The sequence below is a fragment of the Arachis stenosperma genome, chromosome 3 (genome assembly GCF_014773155.1).
Source record: "Arachis stenosperma cultivar V10309 chromosome 3, arast.V10309.gnm1.PFL2, whole genome shotgun sequence".
In the NCBI taxonomy this organism is placed as follows: Eukaryota; Viridiplantae; Streptophyta; class Magnoliopsida; order Fabales; family Fabaceae; genus Arachis; species Arachis stenosperma.
In genome coordinates this window covers 29,478,433-29,486,742 of record NC_080379.1, presented here as the reverse complement: position 1 = coordinate 29,486,742, position 8,310 = coordinate 29,478,433, and the positions used below count along the sequence as shown (strand labels likewise).

The 8,310-nt window shown below is 39.0% G+C and overlaps 1 non-coding gene across 1 annotated transcript; it reads right to left on the bottom strand.

Moving 5' to 3' along the window:
- Positions 1-8,049: 8,049 nt before the first annotated feature.
- LOC130971922 (small nucleolar RNA R71) lies at positions 8,050-8,157 on the bottom strand. The gene has a single exon (XR_009083123.1). It is a non-coding gene; the product is annotated as a small nucleolar RNA R71 (small nucleolar RNA).
- Between the last annotated feature and the right edge of the window lie 153 nt (positions 8,158-8,310).

Genomic DNA, 8,310 nt, shown 5'->3' with positions numbered 1-8,310 from the left:
ATTGAGAACCGACAGATGATTAGCCGTGCTGTGACAGAGCATCTGGACCATTTTCACTGAGAGGATGGGATGTAGCCATTGTCAAGGGTGATGCCTCCAGACGATTAGCCGTGCAGTGACAGCGCATAAGAACATTTTCCCGAGAGGATTAAAAGTAGCCATTGATGATGGTGATGCCCTACATACAGCTTGCCATGGAAAGGATTAAGGAGGATTGGATGAATGTAATAAGAAAGTAGAGATTCGAAAGGATTCTAGCATCTCCACACGCCTATCTGAAATCCCCACTATTGATTTACATAAGTATTTCTATCCCTTTTTATTTTATTTATCTTTTAATTATCTAATCCAATTACATTTGACCCTATGAATCCACTTAACTGAGATTTACAAGGTGACCATAGCTTGCTTCATACCAACAATCTCTGTGGGATCGACCCTTACTCACGTAAGGTATTACTTGGATGACCCAGTACACTTGCTGGTTAAGTTGAATGGAGTTGTGTCCACATATGCCAAAGAGCCAAAATAATGATTCCATACAACAACAAAGAATACTACATTGATGTGATCACAATTTCGTCCACCATTCACCCACTCGTAGCCTCCTTCTTGTACGCATGCAGCATGGTCTCCACTTTATTGCACCATGTTGTTGCTCGTAGTCATAGACTAACCATCACCTACCTATTGGAATATTAATTAATGGCCTTAATTACGTGGTATACTCGTATATGGTATTATGGATACCACTTGGTGCGGGTTAGAGTTTCTTCTTGAAATAGAACATGTGATACCTTTATCTAATACGGAGAAATTGAAGTTAAATTGGGTAAATCTCCCCATATTTTATGAATCATACCAACTTATTTAGCTTAAGCAACTTTATACCAACACTGAGTTTAATGTGTACGGTTTAGTTATTTTACGGTTTCTGGTTCAATGCGTACGGTTCCATATGTTCAGTTTAGTGACTAGCTCTTAACGTGAATGGTTTCGTGCCTATGGTTTCGGGTTTGGCGGTTTTCGGTTCAATGTGTACGGTTCGATGTGTTCGATTCAATGTGTACGGTTTAATGTGTTCGGTTCAATATGTTCGTACATATGTTTTTTGGTTTGGCGGTTTATGGTTCAATGCGTACGGTTTAGGGTTCATGGTTTGGTCGCTAGGTCTTAGCGTGAATGGTGTCGTGTGTATGGTTTATGGTTTGGCGGTTTCCAGTTCAATGCGTACGATTCAATGTGTACAGTTTAGTGATTAGGTCTTAGAGTGAATGGTTTTGTACCTATGGTTTATGGTTCAATGTGCAGTTTAGGGTTCAAGGTTTAGTGAATAGGTCTTAGAGTGTATGGTTTCGAGCATATGGTTTATGGTTTGGCGGTTTCCGGTTAAATGCGTTCGGTTCAATGTGTACGGTTTAGTGACTAGGTCTTAGAGTGAATGGTTTTGTGCCAATGGTTTATGGTTCAATGTGCGGTTTAGGGTTCACGGTTTAGTGACTAGGTCTTAGAGTGTATAGTTTCGAGCGTATGGTTTATGGTTTGGCAGTTTCCGGTTCAATGCGTACGATTCAATGTGTATGGTTTAGTGACTAGGTCTTAGAGTAAATTTTTTCGTGCCTATGGTGTCGGGTTTGGCGATTTCTGGTTCAATGTGTACGGTTTAGTGACTAGGTCTTAGAGTGAATGGTTTTGTGCCTATGGTTTATGGTTTAATGTGCGGTTTAGGGTTCACAGTTTAGTGACTAGGTCTTAGAGTGTATGTTTTCTATCACATATGGTTTGGCAGTTTCTGGTTAAATGCGTACAGTTGAATGTGTACGGTTTAGTGACTAGGTCTTAGAGTGAATGGTTTCGTGCCTATGGTTTCGGGTTTGGCGGTTTTCGGTTCAATGTGTACAGTTCAATGTGTTCAGTTTAATGTGTTCGTGCATATATTTTTTGGTTTGACGGTTACTGGTTCAATGGGTACGGTTTAGGGTTCACCATTTGGTCGCTAGGTCTTAGCGTGAATGGTGTCGTGCGTATGTTTTTTAGTTTGGCGGTTTTTGGTTCAATACGTACGGTTCAATGTGTACGGTTTAGTGACGATGTCTTAGAGTGAATGGTTTCGAGCATATGGTTTTTGGCTTGGCGGTTTCCAGTTCAATAAGTATGGTATAGGATTCACGATCTGGTTGCTAGGTCTTAGAGTGAATGGTTTCATGCGTATGGTTTATGGTTTGGCGATTTCAGGTTTAATGCGTACAGTTCAATGTATACGGTTTAGTGACTAGGTCTTAGAGTGAATGGTTTCGTGCCTATGGTTTATGGTTCAATGTGCGGATTAGGGTTCACGGTTTAGTGACTAGGTCTTAGAGTGTATGGTTTTGAGCGTATGGTTTATAGTTTGGTGGTTTCTGGTTCAATGCGTACGATTCAGTGTGTATGGTTTAGTGACTAGGTCTTAGAGTAAATTGTTTCGTGCCTATGGTTTATGGTTCAATGTGCGGTTTAGGGTTCACGGTTTAGTGACTAGGTCTTAGAGTGTATGGTTTCGAGCGTATGGTTTATGGTTTGGCGGTTTCTGGTTAAATGCATACGGTTCAATGTGTACGGTTTAGTGACTAGGTCTTAGAGTGAATGGTTTCAAGCGTATGGTTTATAGTTTGGCAGGTTTCCGGTTAAATACGTACGGTTCAATGTGTACGGTTCAATGTGTACGGTTTACTGACTAGGTCTCAGAGTGAATGGTTTCGTGCCCATGGTTTATGGTTTTGTGGTTTCTGGTTCAATGTGTACGGTTTAGGATTCACGGTTTGGTCGCTAGGTCTTAGAGTGAATGGTTTCGTGCATATGGTTTATGGTTTGGTGGTTTTCGGTTCAATACGTTCGGTTCAATGTGTACGGTTTAAGGACTAGGTCTTAGAGTGAATGGTTTCGTGTATATGGTTTATGGTTTGGCGGTTTCCAGTTCAATGTGTACGATTTAGGGTTCACGATTTGGTCGTTAGGTCTTAGAGTGAATGGTTTCATGCGTATGGGTTATGGTTTCGAGATTTCCGGTTCAATGCGTACAGTTCAATATGTACGGTTTAGGGACTAGGTCTAACGTTTTCGAGTGAATGGTTCCTGTTTTACTCTTTTTGGCGTTCATGGTTTACAATATATTGTTTCGTGTTTACGGCCTACGATTTATTGTTCACGGACCGGCGTTTAGGTTCAACGTTATACGGGATAGGGTTTACGTCTTACGGTTATGTGATTAGGTTTTAGAGTGTTTGGTTTCGTACCTATGGTTTATGGTTTATGGTTTTGTATCTCTAACGTTTATAAAAGTGATTCAATGTTATGCTATTATCAATGATACTAAAAAAATTACAAACACATTACTAATAGTTAATTGTAAGTTTCGTTTGGGGAAGGAAGAGCTTTGCGATGATGGATAGGAAGTTCAGTCTCCTATAACTGATAGGCGACGGCCAAAAGGTGGAAAGCAAAAAAGTCATTAGGCAATAAATTGGATGATGAGTGTCCATGACAAACGGAAAATAAAAAAAGTGTGTGGGAGACAGGTAATGTAATACACATAGTTAATGAAAAGGAATATAACTCATAGGAAATGGAAAAAAATTTCCCTTTTCTCGAGCTATTGACCTAATATGTGTATGATTTTCATACTAACCTTTTCGAGTGTTTAGCCGTCGCATTAAACTTTGTTGTGGACTAAACCTTTGACCGGGTGTGTGATAATGAGAGATAACAACAAACACAATTCTGTTATACGAGCATAGTACTTTATGAGAATTAATTGATTAAACTTGATGGAGACAAGCATTCATTACGAAAATTAAAATAAATCTTCCAGTAACCGATTGGTTTTCGAAAAAAATAGATGGTTACCCGAAAATTTTTATTAGCTTTGACTACATCAATGTAAATAAACTAATGTATTGAGCTGAATAACTTCAATTAGTTCCAAAAGATGGAGACTTCGAATAAAAAAAAGGTTCGAGCCTTATCTTTTACCAATCAGAAAATAGAGTTTTATGTAAATTAATTTTTTGCAAAACTTTGGGAATATGAACTGGATACGTAACCTGCCCCATATATTAGAGGTCCACAACCAAATATCAATCAGTTGTCAAAACTCCTTTGAATAGTAGGGACAACTACCATGTTTGTTATTCTTTTAAGAAATTGTGCTTGCAAGTGGAGTGCAACTCATTAACTGTACATGTTGCAATATTTTTCATGTTTTTTTTAATTTAAATAGCTAAAATACCCAATGGCTGCTAGAGGGAAGCGACGCTCAACACAAAAAATAGAAAAGGGAGACTGATGAGCGGATAATTTGTACGCTTTTTGGCATTGTTTTTAGTATGTTTTTAGTATGATCTAGTTAGTTTTTAGTATATTTTTATTAGTTTTTAGTTAAAATTCACTTTTCTGGACTTTACTATGAGTTTGTGTGTTTTTCTGTGATTTCAGGTATTTTCTGGCTGAAATTGAGGGACCTGAGCAAAAATCTGATCCAGAGACTGAAAAGGACTGCAGATGCTGTTGGATTCTGACCTCCCTGCACTCGAAGTGGATTTTCTGGAGCTACAGAAGCCCAATTGGCGCGCTCTCAACGGCGTTGGAAAGTATACATCCTGGGCTTTCCAGCAATATATGATAGTCCATACTTTGCCCAATATTTGATGGCCCAAACTGGCGTTCAAAGTCACCCTCAGAATTCCCAGCGTTAAACGCCGGAACTGGCACCAAAATGGGAGTTAAACGCCCAAACTGGCATAAAAGCTGGCGTTTAACTCCAAGAATAGTCTCTACACGAAAAATGCTTCATTGCTCAGCCCAAGCACACACCAAGTGGGCCCAGAAGTGGATTTTTATGTCATTTACTCATCTCTGTACACCCTAGGCTACTAGTTTTCTATATATAGGACCTTTTACTATTGTATTTTCATCTTTTGATCACTTTAGATCTCTAGATCATCTTTGGACATCTAGTTCTTAGATCAAATCTTGGTTCTTCTGGTTCCCTCTCTGGGACCGAAGCCAATGATCACTCTTGTTCTTATGTATTTTCAACGGTGGAGTTTCTACACACCATAGATTAAGGTGTGGAGCTCTGCTGTACCTCGAGTATTAATGCAATTACTATTGTTCTTCTATTCAATTCCGCTTGTTCTTTGTCCAAGATATCACTTGTTCTTCAACTTGATGAATGTGATGATTCGTGACACTCATCATCATTCTCACTCATGAACAAAGTGACTGACAACCACTCTTGTTCTACAAGCATACGAGGCTCTAGTGTTTATCTCTTGGATTCCTGATACACGATGCATGGTTGATCGCCTGACAACTGAGTGCTCGCCTGACAAACGAGCCAGCCATTCCGTGAGATCAGAGTCTTCGTGGTATAGGCAAGAACTAATGGCGGCATTCAAGAGAATCCGGAAGGTCTAACCTTGTCTGTGGTATTCTGAGTAGGATTCAATGATTGAATGACTGTGACGTGCTTCAAACTCCTGAAGGCGGGGCGTTAGTGACAGACGCAAAAGAATCACTGGATTCTATTCCGGCCTGATTGAGAACCGACAGATGGATAGCCGTGCCGTGACAGGGTGCGTTGAACATTTCCAATGAGAGGATGGGAGGTAGCCACTGACAACGGTGAAACCCTTGCATAAGCTTGCCATGGAAAGGAGTAAGAAGGATTGGATGAAGACAGTAGGAAAGCAGAGAGACGGAAGGGAAAGTATCTTCATACGCTTATCTGAAGTTCTCACCAATGATATACATAAGTATCTCTATCTTTATCTTTATGTTTTATTCATATATCATCTATACCCATTTGAGTCTGCCTGACTAAGATTTACAAGGTGACCATAGCTTGCTTCATACCAACAATCTCCGTGGGATCGACCCTTACTCGCGTAAGGTTTATTACTTGGACGACCCAGTGCACTTGCTGGTTAGTTGTGCGGAGTTGTGATAGAGAGTTGAGATTGCAATGAGCGTACCATGTTGATGGCGCCATTGATGATCACAATTTCGTGCACCAAGTTTTTGGCGCCGTTGCCGGGGATTGTTTTGAGTATAGACAACTGACGGTTCATCTTGCTGCTTAGATTAGGTATTTTTTTTCTTCAGAGTTCTTAAGAATGAGTTCTAGAGTTTCACGATGATCTGTTGAAGTCTGGCTGGCTGAGAAGCCATGTCTAATCTTATTGGACCGAGGTTTCAACTTATCATCACAAAAGCTTGTTGATTTCTATCAATCTTGCTATTGGAGCAATGATCTGCTAAGGCTTGGCTGGCCATTGGCCATGTCTAGTGTTTTGGACCGAAGCTTTCTTTGAAAGCTTGGCTGGCTGTGAAGCCATGTCTAATTCCTGGACCGGAGTCTTAGACTAACATTGCAATGATTCCTGGAATCCAAATTGAGAATTCTGAAACTTTTATTTTCTAGTTTCATATAATTTTCGAAAAAGCACAAAAAAAATTATAAAAATCATAAAAACCAAAAATATTTTATGTTTCTTGTTTGAGTCTAGTGTCTAATTTTAAGTTTGGTGTCTTGCATGCATTGTTTAATTGATCTTGGTTCTATTTTCAAGTCAATAGTACAGGGAACTGAAGATTCAGAACATGCAGCAGAGGAATTACACAGAAAAAGCTGGGCGTTCAAAACGCCCAGTGAAGAAGGACAGACTGGCGTTTAAACGCCAGCCAGGGTGCCTGGTTGGGCGTTTAACGCCCAAAAAGGTAGTGCATTGGGCGTTAAACGCCAGAATGTGCACCATTCTGGGCGTTTAACGCCAGGATGGCACAAGGGGGAGGATTTTGTTTTCAAAATCAATTTTTTTTCAAGTTTTCAAAGTTTTTCAAAATCAAATCTTTTTCAAATCACATCTTTTCAATCAAATGTTTTCAAAATCAATTTCTTTCATTTTTCAAAGATACTTACTAACAATTAATGATTTGATTGAACATTTTAAGTATGTTGCCTTTTCTGTTGAGAAAGGTTTAATGTTTGAATCATATCTTTTCTTGTTAGGCAAGTCATTAATTTTTAAAATCAAATCTTTTTAAAATTGTTTTCAAATCATATCTTTTCAATCATATCTTTTTAAAAGCATAATTTTTTTTTCATATCTTTTTAATCACATCTTTTTCAAAACAGTTTTTAATCATATCTTTTTGATTTCTAATTTCAAAAATCTTTTTCAAAAATTACTTGATTCCTTTCCCACTCTTGATTTTCGAAAATTAATTAATTTTTTTTTTTAAAATGTTTTCAAAATATTTCACTTGATTTTCGAAAATTTCTTCCTCTCTTCCCACATCCTTCTATTTATGGAGTACCACTCCTTCTCAATGCACAATTCGAACTCTATCTAATTAAGTTCGAATTCTCTACTTCTTCCTTCTATTTTTCTGTTCCTCTGACACCTCAAGGAATCTCTATACTGTGACATAGAGGATTCCACACTTTCTTGTTCTCTTTTCTTTCATATGAGCAGGAGCAAAGACAAAAGCATTCTTGTTGAAGCTGACCCTGAACCTGAAAGGACCTTAAAGCGAAAGCTAAGAAAAGCTAAGGCACAACTCTCTGTAGAGGACCTAACAGAAATCTTCAAAGAAGAAGAAGACATGGCAGCCGAAAACAACAACAATGCAAACAATGCAAGGAAGGTGCTGGGTGACTTTACTGCACCTACTCCCGACTTCTATGGGAGAAGCATCTCTATCCCTGCCATTGGAGCAAACAACTTTAAGCTTAAGCCTCAATTAGTTTCTCTAATGCAACAGAATTGTAAGTTCCATGGACTTCCATTGGAAGATCCTTATCAGTTCTTAGCTGAATTTTTGCAAATCTGTGACACTGTCAAGACTAATGGGGTTGACCCTGAGGTCTACAGACTTATGCTATTCCCTTTTGCTGTAAGAGACAGAGCTAGGACATGGTTGGACTCACAACCTAAAGAAAGCCTAGACTCATGGGAAAAGCTAGTCAATGCCTTCTTGGCAAAGTTCTTTCCACCTCAAAAATTGAGTAAGCTTAGAGTGGAAGTCCAAACCTTCAGACAGAAGGAAGGAGAATCCCTCTATGAAGCTTGGGAAAGATACAAACAATTGATCAGAAAGTGTCCCTCTGATATGCTTTCTGAATGGAGCATCATAGGTATTTTTTATGATGGTCTGTCTGAACTATCCAAGATGTCTTTGGATAGCTCTGTTGGAGGATCTCTTCATCTGAAGAAGACGCCTACAGAAGCTCAAGAGCTAATTGAAATGGTTGCAAATAACCAATTCATG